The following is a 17,296-nucleotide window of genomic DNA, read 5'->3' on the forward strand; positions in this document are numbered from 1 at the left end:
GACTCACGGGGAGCCATTTTACATAATCAACGGACCGGTATACGTGGAGTGTTACGATTGGGATTAGGGGGTGGGAAGGGCCCCACCCTTATACATTTGACAGGCTGAAAGAAAACGTTGCATCCTCTCTATCTGGAGAGTAGAAGTCTCCAGGTCCCGAATCTTGTCACTGGCCCCGTCGTCGATAGGCGTGGTATACATATGTCGCCGTCTCCAACTGTGCATTTATCATTTATAGTTTATGAAATGATTCTTCTAAGTGGAAGGAACATTTTGGTGAACGACGAACAAACTGAAGCAATTTACTTCAAAAAACTTCGGCATGAGAAGTAATGTTTGTTGTACAGAATTGAACGTCAAACATATATTGAATTTTATGACAAATTCTTCCATATTGACGGAACATTTTGGTGAATGAACAAATTGAGGGAATCTACTTAAATTTTGTTTTGCCAAGGGAATGGAGGGAGTACTGTTTGTCCTAGAGTATTGAACGACGAAATAAATGAATTTATGATAAACGTGAGATCCACACAAGTTCACCATCTTGTATAATGATGAATCGGCAGCGCTACTACCTATTTCATAATAATAATAATAATAATAATAATAATAATAATAATAACAATAAAGATACCAAAGTGGCAAGCGGAATTACAGTCAGTCATCCAAAGAAGACCTGCGGATCTAAAGCCGGGGGAGTTGCGCTTTATATGAGATTCTGAAAAGGGTCTGTTTAGAACACATTTAGATGTGACATTGTGTCCACTATGTTTGTAGTCTATTTTTTTCTCAGATTTTTTTTGTTCCTTCTTGCTGTGTTATTTATTAGAGTTTAGATGTGACATTCTTAGAAAACATCTACACGTGAATTAGACAAACTGTTCTGAAAATTCATGCATGCATACATAGAGTACCATGATCAACCAAAACAAAGATAAGAAAAGGAACAAATGCATGCTACGTACTCCCTCTGTTCCGAAATGTATGTCGTTTAACGATTTGGCGTACAAAATTTCCTAGGCTACGAAATTTCCTGAGTTTCCCATTTACCCCTGCCGACCGACACGTTCCCCTCTCTCTCTCGCCCGACGCTGCCCACCACTCGTTCCCCAGTACTCGTCTCTCTCCCCGTCGATGTGCCCTCTCGCCGGCATCTTGCTCCGCACCGTCGCCTAGCTCACCACTCCCCACGCATCGCCGCCTAGCTCACCGCTCCCAACGCGCCACCCTCTCAAACTCCGGCAATGCACTGCTGGGCGAGCATTAGATGGAGAAAGCTGCCATTTTTATGCGCCGGCAACGCGCTGCTGGGCGAGGAGGAGGCGCGTGCTGGCGCTAGATCTGAGTGCGTTGGCGCTCGATCTGCTTTGTGGAGAGGCATGAAGGAGGCGCTGAAGCGGAGCCGGAGCGGCGCCGGCGCGGGCGTGAAGACGGCGACAGTAGGAGCTGGAGCCCGAGCAGGTGGAGGTGGAGCCGCATCTGGACCTTGTACTGCATCAAGGTCTGACCCCGTCTCCTCTTTGATGGAACAGATTCTTCTTCTTCTTCTTCCCTTTGAACAAGACTTTGAACTTGATAACCGGCCGGCCGGAGTAGATTGGTTGAATTTGGGTGTGTGGTAACTGCAGCTTGTTTTCCTCTCACCATGGGGCTGGGTAAACTGCAGTTATTAGTTCAACTTCCCTGATTTGTTTTCCCCTTCGATTTGGCCAGATGGATGGAGTAGAGAGCCTAGAGTAGGAAAGAGCCTTGGACAGGAGCCATGGACAGCGCATGACAGAGCCATGGACAGTGCAGCATCACAAACTTCATTCCTGTAGAGCCTGATGCAGCGCAGCATCAGAACCTTGATGGTAAACTTTGTGTACACATCTTGGTAAACTTTGTTGTGTTGTGCCAAGAGTAGATTCCTGTACTGTTCTTTCCAGTAGTGGAGCTAATTTTGTGTCTTCGTTAATATTCTCATGAACTTCTGTAGCTTCTGTTACCTAGTCTTGGTCATGAATCTGCAGCTTCACCTAGTTACCTTGTGCTGCAATTTTTGTTATAAAGTGCTAAACTGGTATTGAGCTCAAGTAGCTATGCTCGTACACTGAACCCTGAACATTACACTATGTTTATGGATACTGAACTGGACTGAACCAGAGTGCTCTTTTCCTCAAAAACTTTATTCAAAAGAATCCAAATTTTTGGTGATTTCTATGAGTATCGATATACTGTGATTTCTGTGAGTATATACAATTAGTAAAAAGGTAGTGACATGTGAAATCGAGCCAAAAGCAAAATGCGTTCAATTTTTTCGTCAAAATTCCTCAAAAAATTGATTGAATTTCTCTCAAATCCAGAAAACAAAACTTAAGAACCCTGGGCTGAAATCAGGTTATATCGCGAATGGCATTAGTGTTTCTAATCATATCTCTAACCTGAATATGGCTCTTATTGCTTAAACTGAAGCTGCAGTTGTTCGACCATTAGGAAAAGAGATCAATTACTTGTTGGTTCTCGCCTCTTTATCCACCACAAATTTCTGTACTGCAGAAAGGACTTCCCTATGCTGCAAAATAAACAACATGAGATCAATCTTTCATACTGACAGTGAGAAACAACAAATCATTGGATTGATCAAACCTGTCCTGAATCAAAAAAAAAAATCATTGAAACTTATTCTCATGAAGCTTCTGTAGCTTCTTTAAAAAAGTTGTCGTCTGTAGCTTCTGTTAACTTGTCTACTGAAACTCCTTGCATGGTGAAGGAAGGAGGCCAGGCCATGAAGAGAAAAGCTCCTGCCCATATCGATTCAAGAGGAGAGGAGGGCCATGGAGGGAGAAGCCTGCTGCTGCAATACCTACCTTGTCGTCCTCATGGTATTCTCCAACTTCTCATGAAGTTTGTGTAGCCTTCTGTTACTCATGAAGCTTTTGTATCCTCTGTTACACATGAAGCTTCTGTAGCTTAACTAGCTTATGAATCTTCTTTAGCTTCTGTAGATTAACAAAGAAGTTTCTCATGAATTCATCACTATGAATCTTCTCATGAAGCTTCTATTACTCCAACTTCTGTAGCTTGTTGAACTTCTGCAGCTTCAGCTTCAGAGTAGCTTGTTAATCTTGCAGTTCCCTTGCTAGTCATGAATGTTCATTGCTTTGGCGAGGGAAATTCTGTAGCTTAGTCGTGGTGCAGCTTCTGTAGTTTTATTAAACTTCAGAAAAATTGTCTTAGGTCTGCATGTGCTTCTTCAGAAAATTGAAAATTTAGTGTGTGTACCTTCTGTACTTATGCAAGTGCAACTTCTGTTACTCCAACTTCTGAAGAGAGGAGTAGTTTTGTTAGGAATTGTCTTAGTCAAGAATGTGCAGCTTTTGTATCTGAAAATATTTAGTGATTCACTGAAGTTTTGTCTGAAATGAAGTTGTAAATCTGGAGTCAAAATTTGTCAAAATTAACTGAAGTTTTGTCAAAATTTGAAGCATATTTTCTGACCTCTGGTAAGTTTCAGTAATATTCAGTGTACTGTAATTGTTGAAGATTACAGTAATTTCAGTTGTTGTTAACTGCTGTAGCATTAGGAGTAGTTTTACTACAGTACAGACATTAGGAGTACTGTAAATGGAGTGCTTGCATTAAGAGTATCTTCGAGTTTCCTCTCTCTCTCTCTCTCTCCAGATTTTTGGTAGTGATATCATGTAGAGATTTGTAGTGATCTCCTGTAGCTTATGTAGCTTCTTCAGACTTGATTCACTAAATTCACTAAAGCATGGAGTAATTTCAGTAAAATCGCGATAGGCCATACAAGTAAAATAGTGTGGAATTTTCCTTAAATTAAAATTAAAATCGTGTGGACTTGCTGTTTAGTTTTAATTAAAATTAGGAGTAGGAATAGTTCTTGGAGTAGGAGTAGGAGTAGTTCTTGGAATATCAGTAGGAGTAGGAGTCGTTCTTGGTTAATTAAACCTTTTCATTTAATTAAAACTAAACTAAACTACTCTTCTCCTCTCATCTCTTCTCTTTCTTCTGTCTTCTATTTCTCTTTTTCCCTCTTACAATAGTGCAATAATATGAGACCTAAATCAAATAAAACCAAATGAAACTTTCACTAATGGAGTACTCCTCTTTCTCTCTTCTGTTCTCTTCTTTCTTTCTTTCTTCTTGGAGTGCTTGATTATCTTCCAGTTCTCTCTCTCTCTCTCTCTCTCTCTCTCTCTCTCTCTCTTCCAATGCCCTCTCCTCTTATCTCTTAATTAGACAAAAATGATCACACAAATGATGCACTCCACACAAAATTAAATGAAACTTTTCAAACAAAAATGATCATATATATGGAATAAAATTCAGTCCATAGAAGCCTTTTGCAAACATATGGAGTAATTTCACATGGGGTTTTCCGAAAATGATCATACAAATGATGCACTCCACACAAGTCTCTTCTCAAGGAGTTGCATATACTCCACACAAGCCTCATCTCTAGGGTTTACATATACTCAACACAAACAAGTAGTTACACATACTCTACACAAATAATCACAAGCATCTTAACAAGCAACTCAAGCATCTCAACAAGCAACTCATCAAGCATCTCAACAAGCATCTTGATAAGCATCTCAACAAGCAAATCCTCAAGCATCTCAACAAGCAACTCCTCAAGCATCTCGACAAGCAACTCCTCAAGCATCTCAACAAGCAACTCCTCAAGCATCTCGACAAGCAACTCCCCAAGCATCTCGACAAGCAACTCCTCAAGCATCTCAACAAGCAACTCCTCAAGCATCTCGACAAGCATCTCGAAAAGCAACTCCTCAAGCATCTCAACAAGAAAATCCTCAAGCATCTCAACAAGCAACTCCTCAAGCATCTCAACAAAGCAACTCCTCAAGCATCTCAACAAGCAACTCCTCAAGAATCTTAACTAGCATCTCCATAGACAACTCCTCAAGCATCTCAACTAGCATCTCAACAAGCAACTCCTCAAGCATCTCGACAAGCATCTCAACAAGTAACTCTCTCCATTATCCCAAGATTGTGCAGGGCATTTGCATATACCTCTCGAGGGCATGTAAGTCTTGGAGGTAGCATCCCAAGGTTCTCTAGCCTTTCCTTGTTCGCATGGGGTATTTTATACCCATTGACCCCCGCATGGTTCAAGATTTCAATCATGCAAGCTTGTAGAGATAGGAAAACTCTGTTCAACTTGTAAACCTCATAGTTTTCAAATTCATCTAGCACACCCTTGATAAGATCCTGAAGCGTTCTAGGGCATAGACAATCTGTTAGAGATTGCAACGAGTTGAAGAACCCAAGGTCAAGGCCATTCAGATCAAGGCTATTGGCAGGTTGTTGAATTAGTCTGATATCGAGTCCAGTTCTTTCCATAGCTGCTACAAATTCTGGGTCGTTAGGCAAGATATGAGGCTTGGCGTTGTCTTGCTGTATATAGATGGTTTGCCCAACATCATTCTCAGGCCAAGATGCTTGTATTGCTGGCAGTAGGTTCTCTATCATGAACTCTCTCATTACTTGCCTATTAACTTTTATGGACTTTGTCTCCAATTTTCCTCTAGGCCAATTGTCGCTTCTCCTCTGAGCCGGAACTTCTTTCACAAACGGCCAAATTCCAACTTTTCAAGAGAAGGTCACATTTCCTTCATTATCCCACCTCGGCCTAGCAACAGCTGTCAAGAACATAACCTTTCCAATACAACTGCCGTTTTGCAGAGTTCTCGTAGGCTCTTCCTCCCCATACAGCAGATAATAGTTCCTTTTTTTCTTGGTCGTATAGAACCATTTCTCATCAATATGAATAATGTTGTGCATGGTCTTCAATTTTGGCCTTTCAGTTTGTGTTGTTGTCTCATCGAGCATTGACAAGCAAAATTTCATTCTATCCTTCTTGTTTTCATTCAGAGCTGGCTTCAAACAGTTTGTATGCATCTTTATTAACTTCAGCATGAACTTCCGATGGAGTGTCGTAGGGCTGCACCCGAGTTGTCAAGCAAGTGACCTGATAGTAGACCTCCTGTTCAGTGGGATGGTAGGGATTTGCTCTAGATTGATGTCTTTCGGCTTTCTTCCACAATTTCCTTTCCTGTGACTTGAAACATCTACGTCCAGACCTTCAGCAATTTGCTCCATCGCTTTCTTCCAAATTCTTTGTATATTCCAAACACCCACTCCAAAGAAATCAGCAATATTTTTCTTGTCATCTCTCTTAAACTTTCCCCTCTACTCATGCACAATGTATGCATTGCAACATAAGCAGCATATCTTTGCTTGTCATCTAGGATATCCCTTTTCTGAACTGCTTGCTCAACACCTGCACAAAGAAAATATATGATCAAATGGAGTACAACAATGCATTTACACAAGTCATTTGAGTCATTCACTTTCTACTCATGATCATTTGAGTCATTTACCTGCATGTTGAACAATTGCATCTCCTACATCTTTGTCCATTTCATCTCTTACATCTTCGTCCATTTCATCTTCATCTTCTGCAGGTGGGGTGTAGTTGAGGTCTGGGAGATCCATGTTCTCCAGGCAACTTCAAAGAACTTTCAAGGTAAGAAGTTGAACTTTCAAGATGCACACCAGTACATTTTGGAAATGAAAATGATCTTGTAGTAGCAAATATAGCAAGTGGAGTATTGATCCTTTCCAAATTAACAATCCAATTTCAGTATCAATGATATTCGCTGCAATAATTTGACAGTACTGCTGCATTTAATTTCTATTTGACTTATGCAAACTGAATTTGACAGTATTGCTCATCAATACATTCAGATTCTGTCAAGTGATGTAATAAAATCAAGATGTTTGGTCAGGTATTATTACAGTAATAAAATCTCTTATCAATGATGTAAAAATACTCAAATCTCTCCCAGCCAAAAGATGTTTTGTCGGGTCTTATTACAGTACTACTCCAGGCATGAACCTATTTTTGTTGTGTGTGTGTTCTTAGAAAAAAAAATTACTCCAGTCTATTTTCAGTAGCTGTCTCATGACCCTTTAATGAGAAAAAGAACAAGTGTAATCCAGATGACAGCATTTTCAGTCTATGATTTTTATTTAAAGTAAATCAACATATCAACAGATGGCAGAGGTTCTTTCAGAATTTATTCTTTCTTTAAATTATTCCATCTAAATTATTTTGCTCTATTCTTCCCCGTGAATTTAGCTTCTTTTTCCTTTTACCTCCATGCATTGTTTACTTGATTATTCATTCACTAAATACTCCAAACTTTTACCTCCATTCATTCAGTAAATTATAGAGTATGTTGAGTCATACTCCACCAGATTGTGACTTGTGACCTTGAACGTTTTTTTCCACCAGATTGTTTTAAAGAAGGGCTATTGAAAAAAGATGTGTGAGAGTATTAGTGACTCTCATGTGGGCTTGCCGCACTTTTCAGGTAGCAGGTTGGTCTCTCAACATTTCTCCATTCAAGTCATTTCCCTTAGTGTTTTTTCGAAGCACTACTGCAGATTGCATACTAAGAATGACCGGAGTATTTTATTTACATCAAATAATGTCAAACAGTATAGATTGTTCAGTCATACCATAGTGTTTAAAAGTTTGGACATTCTGAAGATTCAAATAAAAATAGACATGTGCACACTTTACTTGATCATGTCGAGTTACAGGTGAAAGAGACCCTCTTATGGGAATAATGAAGTACAGAAATGATAGTAAGTTCAAAGTAAGGCTGGGGTAAAATTTTCGGAGGCCATGCTCTATGTTTTACCACTACCCTTCCTCATATTCATGCTCCTGGTATTCATGGTCCTCTTCCTACTCAATTTTACCTGAAATGAGAGCATCAATTATTTCTGCCCGTTGATTCATACTCCTACTGATTTGGAGTACTGATGAAACTAAGTCCAAACCTGTGCTAAATTGACAGTACATCAATTTTTTATTGACAGTACAAGTCTAAACTTGTATTGACAGTACATGTTCTACTCAGTGTTCATCTTTCAGTGTTCAATATCACTGTTCAGTTTCAGTGTTAACTTTCAGTATTACTCCAAGATTATACTGCATGCAATTATTCAAATTATTTAAGACAGATGATTACAGCAAGTTTATGACCATCAAATTGTTTACTCAGATGCAGAGGGAGTAATGGGCGAGGAGATGAACCTAGGCGAGCAAAATTGAAAACTCTGGCTAAAGCAGCTCCTGCCCAGCGGCAAGGACTTCAGCGGCAGCAGCACCTGTGCGTGGGGAGGAACAGCCCCTGGGCGCGCGCAAGCAGCAGCTCGCCTCCACCAGCGGGCAGCAGCAGAGCACCAGCTCGCCTCCACCAGCGGCCGGCAGCAGAGCAGCAGCTCGCCTCCACCAGCGGGCAGCAGCAGAGCACCAGCTCGCCTCCACCAGCGGCCGGCAGCAGAGCAGCAGCTCGTCTCCACCACACCACCTGGGCGCGCGCGGGCCAGGAGGAGCCCTTGGCGTGGGAGAGGAGCGCGGGGGTGGAGATGGAGGTGGAGGTGGAAGACGCTGAGGAAGAAGACGGACTGATTCAAAGTTTGAACTAGGGGCATAAAGGTTCATTTGCCCATTTTCACCTGGTCGGAACATATTCCCCAGCGACATACATTTGGGAACAGAGGGAGTACATGCATCAACCTTACAGCATCACGTCGTCCTTGCAGGGAAGACGCGTGTAGAAGTTGATGAGCAGTTGGTTGGTCCTGCTCCGGAACCACGGGGGGCAAGAGGAAGTATAGCCCCGTCACCATGGTCACCAACCGGAACGGAGTCAAGTACAGTATGACGGCCATCACCAAGGAGAGGACAATGAAGGCGGGAGTCACCCTGGGGTCTTGCCAGCTAAACAGCGACTGCCAGGTCGCCGACCACTGTCTGCATCGTGCCGGCGATCCCCCTCAGTCGATCATACCTCACCTGCACAACATCCTCCGGTTTGGACGTTGGGAATGTGTCGAACTCCTCATCAAGCTCGCCGGGGTACGCCAGATCTGTGTACCACCACAGCACCGCATTTATGTGTGGCGGCTGCAACGTGCCGAACTCCTCGCTCAGCTCATCCGCCCTGTCTATCTGCGCTGTCGGTAGTTCCATGCCCCGATCATGGTCATGGAGAGGAACACGGTGGGCAGGATCAGCTCCGGGCAGCACACCAGCTTCACGAATACCACGTGCACCAGAATCGTCTTCAGTGGCTTCTTCCACCTGCATATGTCGTCGAACCACTTCCCAACTGCCAGCACATCGGAGAAGAGCGTGGTGATCCTCATTGCATCGCCTGGTGCCGGAGGTAGTCCTGCAGCCTCACGGAGATGGGGTTGGTGTGGTGCATCTTGGGGAGCATCGGTTTGCCGTACATGGCCAGCATTTTGGCCCACGACTTGCAGGTGAACCGGACAGCAAGGTGGAGCTCCCCGGTCTTATTTGTTAGGAATTAATTAGATATAATTAATTAGATATAATTAATTGGGTGTTAGCCACCTTATGCAACTAGTGCATGTCAGTCGGTGGAACCAGTCTCACGTAAGAGTACGTGTAAGGTCGGTCTGGGTCGCTTCATCCCACAATGCCACCAAATCAAGATTGGACTAGTAACGGCAAGCATATTGAACAAAATCAACGTTCACAACTACTTTGTGTTGTACTCGTGCATAGAAACTACGCATAGACCTAACTCATGATGCCACTATTGGGGAATATAGCATAAATTCAAAATTTTCCTATGTGTCACCAAGATCTATCTATGGAGTCATCTAGCAACGAGGGAGGAGTGGATCTACATACCCTTGTAGATCGCGCGCGGAAGCGTTCAAGAGAACGGGGTTGATGGAGTCGTACTCGTCGTGATCCAAATCACCGATGATCCTAGCGCCGAACGGACGGCACCTCCGCGTTCAACACACGTACGGAGCCGACGTCTCCTCCTTCTTGATCCAGCAAGGGGGAGGAGAGGTTGATGCAGATCCAGCAGCACGACGATGTGGTGGTGGAAGTAGCGGGATTCCAACAGGGCTTCGCCAAGCGCTGCGGGAGGAGAGAGATGTGTCATGGGAGGGAGAGGGAGGCGCCAGGGCTTAGGTGCGGCTGCCCTCCCTTCCCCCCACTATATATAGGGCCAAGGGAGAGGGGGGCGTAACCTTGGCCCTTCCTCCAAGGAAGGGTGCGGCCAGGGAGGAGTCCATCCTCCCCAAGGCACCTAGAGGTGCCTTCCCCCTTTAGGACTCTTTCTTTCCCTTATCTCTTGGCGCATAGGCCTCTTGGGGCTGGTGCCCTTGGCCCATATAGGCCAAGGCGCACACCCCTACAGCCCATGTGGCCCCCTGGGGCAGGTGGACCCCCTTGGTGGACCCCCGGACCCCTTTCGGCACTCCCGGTACAATACCGATAATGCGCGAAACTTTTTCGGTGACCAAAACAAGACTTCCCATATATAAATCTTTACCTTCGGACCATTCCGGAACTCCTCGTGACGTCCGGGATCTCATCCGGGACTCCGAATAACTTTCGGGTTACCGCGTACTAATATCTCTATAACCCTAGCGTCATCGAACCTTAAGTGTGTAGACCCTACGGGTTCGGGAGATATGCAGACATGACCGAGATGACTCTCCGGTCAATAACCAACAGCGGGATCTGGATACCCATGTTGTCTCCCACATGTTCCACGATGATCTCATCGGATGAACCACGATGTCAAGGACTTAATCAATCCCGTATACAATGCCCTTTGTCTAGTGGTACGATACTTGCCCGAGATTCGATCGTCGGTATCCCGATACCTTGTTCAATCTCGTTACCGGCAAGTCTCTTTACTCGTTTCGTAACACATCATCCCGTGATCAACTCCTTGATCACATTGTGCACATTATGATGATGTCTTACCGAGTGGGCCCAGAGATACCTCTCCGTTTACACGGAGTGACAAATCCCAGTCTCGATTCGTGCCAACCCAACAAACACTTTTGGAGATACCTGTAGTGTACCTTTATAGCCACCCAGTTACGTTGTGACGTTTGGCACACCCAAAGCACTCCTACGGTATCCGGGAGTTGCATAATCTCATGGTCTAAGGAAATGATACTTGACATTAGAAAAGCTTTAGCATACGAACTACATGATCTTGTGCTAGGCTTAGGATTGGGTCTTTGTCCATCACACCATTCTCCTAATGATGTGATCCCGTTATCAATGACATCCAATGTCCATGGTCAGGAAACCGTAACCATCTATTGATCAACGAGCTAGTCAACTAGAGGCTTACTAGGGACATGGTGTTGTCTATGTATCCACACATGTATCTGAGTTTCCTATCAATACAATTCTAGCATGGATAATAAACGATTATCATGAACAAGGAAATATAATAATAACTAATTTATTATTGCCTCTAGGGCATATTTCCAACAGTCTCCCACTTGCACTAGAGTCAATAATCCAGTTCACATCGATATGTGATTAACACTCAAGGTCACATCCCCATGTGACTAACACCCAAAGAGTTTACTAGAGTCAATAATCTAGTTCACATTACCATGTGATTAACACTCGATGAGTTCTGGGTTTGAACATGTTATGCTTGTGAGAGATGTTATAGTCAACGGGTCTGAATCTTTCAGATCCGTATGTACTTCGCAAATCTCTATGTCATCTTGTAGATGCGGCTACTACGCTATATTTGGAGCCATTTCAAATAACTGTTCTACTTGGAGACATTCTAAATTGTTGCTCCATTATACGTATCCGGTATCTCTACTCAGAGCTATGCGGATAGGTGTTAAGCTTGCATCGACGTAACTCTTTACATCGAACTCTTTATCACCTCCATAACCGAGAAACATATCCTTATTCCTCTAAGGATAATTTAGACCGCTATCTGGTGATCTACTCCTAGATTACCTTTGTACCCTCTTGCCAGATATGTGGCAAGGCACACATCAGGTGCGGTACTCAGCATGGTATACCGTATAGAGCCTATGACAAAAGCATAGGGGACGACCTTCGTCCTTCCTCTTTCTTCTGCCGTGGTCGAGCTTTAAGTCTTAACTTCATACCTTACAACTCAGGCATGAACTCCTTCTTTGACTGGTCCATCTTGAACACCTTCAAGATCATGTCAAGGTATGTGCTCATTTGAAAGTACCATTAAGAATTTTGATCTATCCTTATAGATCTTGATGCTCAATGTTCAAGTAGCTTAATCCAGGCTTTCCATTGAAAAATACTTTCCAAATAACCCTATATGCTTTCCAGAAATTCTACGTCATTTCTGATCAACAATATGTCAACATATATTTATCAGAAATTCTATCGTGCTCCCACTCACTTCTTTGGAAATACAAGTTTCTCATAAACTTTGTATACACCCAAAACTTTGATCATCTTATCAAAGCATACATTCCAACTCCGAGATGCTTACTCCAGTCCTTAGAAGGATCGCTGGAGCTTTGCATACTTATTAGCATCTTTCAGGATTAACAAAACCTTCCGGTTGTATCATATACAACCTTTCCTCAAAAATCGTCGAGGAAACAATGGTTTTTGGCATCCTATCTGCAAGATTTCACAAATAATGCAGTAATTGCTAATATAATTCCAACAGACTCTTAGCATCGCTACGAGTGAGAAAGTCTCATCGCAGTCAACTCCTTGAACTTGTCGAAAAACATCTTAACGACAAGTTGAGCTTTCTTAATGGTGATACCTACCATCATTGTCTGTCTTCCTTTTAAAATCCATATGTACCTAACAGCCTTACGCCCATCAAGTAGTTCTCCCAAAGTCTACACTTTGTTTTCATATATGGATCCTCCCTCGGATTATATGGCCTCGAGCCATTTTGGAATCCAGGCCCACCATCGCTTCTCCATAGCTCGTAGGTTCATTGTTGTCTAGCAACATGACTTCCAAGACAGGATTATGTACCACTCTGAAGTAATACGCATCCTTGTCATCCCACGAGGTTTGGCAGTGACTTGATCTGAAGTTTCATGATCACTATCATAAGCTTCCACTTCAATTGGTGTAGGTGCCACAGGAACAACTCATGTGCCCTGCCACACACTAGTTGAAGAGACGGTTCAATAACCTCATCAAGTCTCCATCATCCTCCCACTCAATTCTTTCGAGAGAAACTTTTCCTCGAGAAAGGACCCGATTCTAGAAACAATCCCTTATTGCTTTCGGATCTGAGACAGGAGGTATACCCAACTGTTTTGGGTGTCCTATAAAGATGCATTTATCCGCTTTGGGTTCGAGCTTATCAGCCTGAAACTTTTTCACATAAGCGTCGCAGCCCCAAACTTCTAAGAAATGACAGCTTAGGTTTCTCTAAACCATAGTTCATATGGTGTCATCTCATCAGAATTACATGGTGCCCTATTTAAAGTGAATGTGGTTGTCTTTAATGCCTAAGCCATAAACTATCGTGGTAATTCGATAAGAGACATCATGGTATGCATCATATCCAATAGGGTGCAGTTATGATGTTCGGACACACCATCACACTATGGTGTTCCAGGCTGTATTAGTTGTGAAACAATTTCCACAATGTCTTAATTCTGTGCCAAACTCGTAATTCAGATATTCATCTCTATGATCATATCATAGATATTTTATCCTCTTGTCACGACGATCTTTCAACTTCACCCTGAAATTACTTGAACCTTTCAATAATTCAGACTCGTGATTCATCAAGTAAATATACTCAACATCTACTCAAATCATCTGTGAAGTAAGAACATAACGATATCCACTACATGCCTCAGCACTCATTGGATTGCACACATCAAAATGTACTACTTCCAACAAGTTGGCTTCTAGTTCCATTTTACTGAAAACGAGGCTTTCAGTCATCTTGCCCATGTGGTATGATTTGCATGTCTCAAGTGATTCAAAATCAAGTGAGTCCAAACGGTCCATTTGCATGGAGTTTCTTCATGCATATACACCAATAGGCATGGTTCGCATGTCTCAAACCTTTCAAAACAAGTGAGCCCAAAGATCCATCAACATGGAGCTTCTTCATGCGTTTTATACCGATATGACTTACGTGGCAGTGCCACAAGTAGGTGGTACTATCATTACTATCTTTTGGCATGAACATGTGTATCACTACGATCGAGATTCAATAAACCATTCATTTCAGGTGTAAGACCATTGAAGGTATTATTCAAATAAACAGAGTAACCATTATTCTCTTTAAATGAATAACCGTATTGCGATAGACATAATCCAATCATGTCTATGCTCAACGCAAACACCAATCTCGATGGTAGAGGGAGCGTACGATATTTGATCAACCTTGGAAATACTTCCAACACATATCGTCATCTCACCTTTAGCTAGTCTCCGTTTATTCCGTAGCTTTTATTTCGAGTTACTAACACTTAGCAACCGAACCGGTATCTAATACCCTGGTGCTACTAGGAGTACTAGTAAAGTACACATTAACATAATACATCCAATATACTTCTATCGACCTTGCCAGCCTTCTTATCTACCAAGTATCTAGGGTAATTCTGCTCCAGTGGCTGTTCCCTTTATTACAGAAGCACTTAGTCTCGGGTTTGGGTTCAACCTTGGGTTTCTTCACTAGAGCAGCAGCTGATTTGCCGTTTCATGAAGCATCCCTTTTTGCCCTTGCCCTTCTTGAAACTAGTGGTTTCACCAACCATCAACAATTGATGCTCCTTCTTGATCTCTACTTTTGTGGTGTCAAACATCGCGAATATCTCAAGGATCATCATATATGTCCCTGATATATTATAGTTCATCACGAAGCTCAAGCAGCTTGGTGGTAATGACTTCGGAAGATCAACTCCCACTCGATTCAAGCGATTGTTGTACTCAGACAATCTGAGCACAAGTTCAACAATTGGGCTTTTCTCCCTTAGTTTGCAGGCTAAGAAAATCGTCGGAGGTCTTATACCTCTTGACGTGGGCACGAGCCTGAAATCCCAATTTCAGCCCTCGAAACATCTCATATGTTTCGCGACGTTTCAAAACGTCTTCGGTGCCTCAACTCTAAGCCGTTTAACTGAACTATCACATAGTTATCAAAATGTGTATGTCAGATGTTCGCAACATCCATAGACAACGTTCGAGGTTCAGCACACTGAGCGGTGCATTAAGGACATAAGCCTTCTATGAAGCAATGAGGACAAACCTCAGTTTACGGACCTAGTCCGCATAATTACTACTATCAACTTTCAACTAAATTTTCTCTAGGAACATATCTAAACAGTAGAACTGAAGCACGAGCTACGACATAATTTGCGAAGACCTTTTGACTATGTTCAGGATAATTAAGTTCATCTTGTGAACTCCCACTCAGATAGACATCCCTCTAGTCATCTAAGTGATTACATGATCCGAGTCAACTAGGCCGTGTCCGATCATCACGTGAGACGGACTAGTCATCATCGGTGAACATCTTCATGTTGATCGTATCTACCATACGACTCATGCTCGACCTTTCGGTCTCTTGTGTTCCGAGGCCATGTCTGTACATGCTAGGCTCGTCAAGTCAACCTAAGTGTTTCGCGTGTGTAAATCTGTCTTACACCCATTGTATGTGAACGTTAGAATCTAACACCCGATCATCACGTGGTGCTTCGAAACAACGAACTGTCGCAACGGTGCACAGTTAGGGGGAACACTTTCTTGAAATTATTATGAGGGATCATCTTATTTACTACCGTCGTTCTAAGTAAACAAGATGCATAAACATGATAAACATCACATGCAATCAAATAGTGACATGATATGGCCATCATCACTTTGCTACTCATGATCTCCATCTTCGGGGCTCCATGATCATCATCGTCACCGGCATGACACCATGATCTCCATCATCATGATCTCTATCATCGTGTCTTCATGAAGTTGTCTCGTCAACTATTACTTCTACTACTACAGCTGACGGTTAGCAATAAAGTAAAGTAATTACATGATGTTTATGTTGACACGCAGTCATAAATAAATTAAGACAACTCCTATGGCTCCTGCCTGTTGTGATACTCATCGACATGCAAGTCGTGATTCCTATTACAAGAACATGATCAATCTCATACATCACATATATCATTCATCACATCCTTTTGGCCATATCACATCACATAGCATACCCTGCAAAAACAAGTTAGACGTCCTCTAATTGTTGTTTGCATGTTTTACGTGGCTGCTATGGGTTTCTAGCAAGAACGTTTCTTACCTACGCAAAAACCACAACGTGATATGCCAATTGCTATTTACCCTTCATAAGAACCCTTTTCATCGAATCCGATCCAACTAAAGTGGGAGAGACAGACACCCGCTAGCCACCTTATGCAACTAGTGCATGTCAGTCGGTGGAACCAGTCTGACGTAAGAGTACGTGTAAGGTCGGTCCGGGCCGCTTCATCCCACAATGCCACCAAATCAAGATTGGACTAGTAACGGCAAGCATATTGAACAAAATCAACGCCCACAACTACTTTGTGTTCTACTCGTGCATAGTAACTACGCATAGACCTAGCTCATGATGCCACTGTTGGGGAACGTAGCATAAATTCCAATTTTTCCTACGTGTCACCAAGATCTATCTATGGAGTCATCTAGCAACGAGGGAGGAGTGGATCTACATACCCTTGTAGATCGCGCACGGAAGCGTTCAAGAGAACGGGGTTGATGGAGTCGTACTCGTCGTGATCCAAATCACCGATGATCCTAGCGCCGAACGGACGGCACCTCCACGTTCACACACGTATGGAGCAGCGACGTCTCCTCCTTCTTGATCCAGCAAGGGGGGGGGGGAGGTTGATGGAGATCCAGCAGCACGACGGCGTGGTGGTGGAAGTAGCGGGATTCCAACAGGGCTTCGCCAAGCACTGCGGGAGGAGGGAGATGTGTCATGGGAGGGAAAGGGAGGCGCGAGGGCTTAGGTGCGGCTGCCCTCCCTTCCCCCCACTATATATAGGGCCAAGGGAGAGGGGGGCGCAGCCTTGGCCCTTCCTCCAAGGAAGGGTGCGGCCAGGGAGGAGTCCATCCTCCCCAAGGCACCTAGGAGGTGCCTTCCCCCTTTATGACTCTTTCTTTCCCTTATCTCTTGGCGCATGGGCCTCTTGGGGCTGGTGCCCTTGGCCCATATAGGCCAAGGCGCACACCCCTACAGCCCATGTGGCCCCCCGGGGCAGGTGGACCCCCTTGGTGGACCCCCGGACCCCTTTCGGCACTCCCGGTACAATACCGATAATGCGCGAAACTTTTCTGGCGACCAAAACAAGACTTCCCATATATAAATCTTTACCTCCGGACCATTCCGGAACTCCTCAT

At 43.4% G+C, this 17,296-nt stretch overlaps 1 long non-coding RNA gene across 2 annotated transcripts; it reads left to right on the forward strand.

Moving 5' to 3' along the window:
• Nucleotides 1-1,075: 1,075 nt before the first annotated feature.
• On the forward strand, nt 1,076-9,553 carry LOC119357327. Of its 2 annotated transcripts, none has more exons than XR_005172198.1 (7): nt 1,076-1,504; nt 1,717-1,856; nt 2,756-2,867; nt 6,495-6,556; nt 7,328-7,413; nt 8,106-8,565; nt 8,650-9,553. It is a non-coding gene; the product is annotated as an uncharacterized LOC119357327 (long non-coding RNA). The 2 variants fall into 2 exon arrangements; XR_005172199.1 differs by having other exon boundaries at nt 2,760-2,867.
• The last annotated feature ends 7,743 nt before the right edge of the window (nt 9,554-17,296 follow it).

The sequence above is a fragment of the Triticum dicoccoides genome, chromosome 2A (genome assembly GCF_002162155.2).
Source record: "Triticum dicoccoides isolate Atlit2015 ecotype Zavitan chromosome 2A, WEW_v2.0, whole genome shotgun sequence".
Classification (NCBI taxonomy): domain Eukaryota; kingdom Viridiplantae; phylum Streptophyta; class Magnoliopsida; order Poales; family Poaceae; genus Triticum; species Triticum dicoccoides.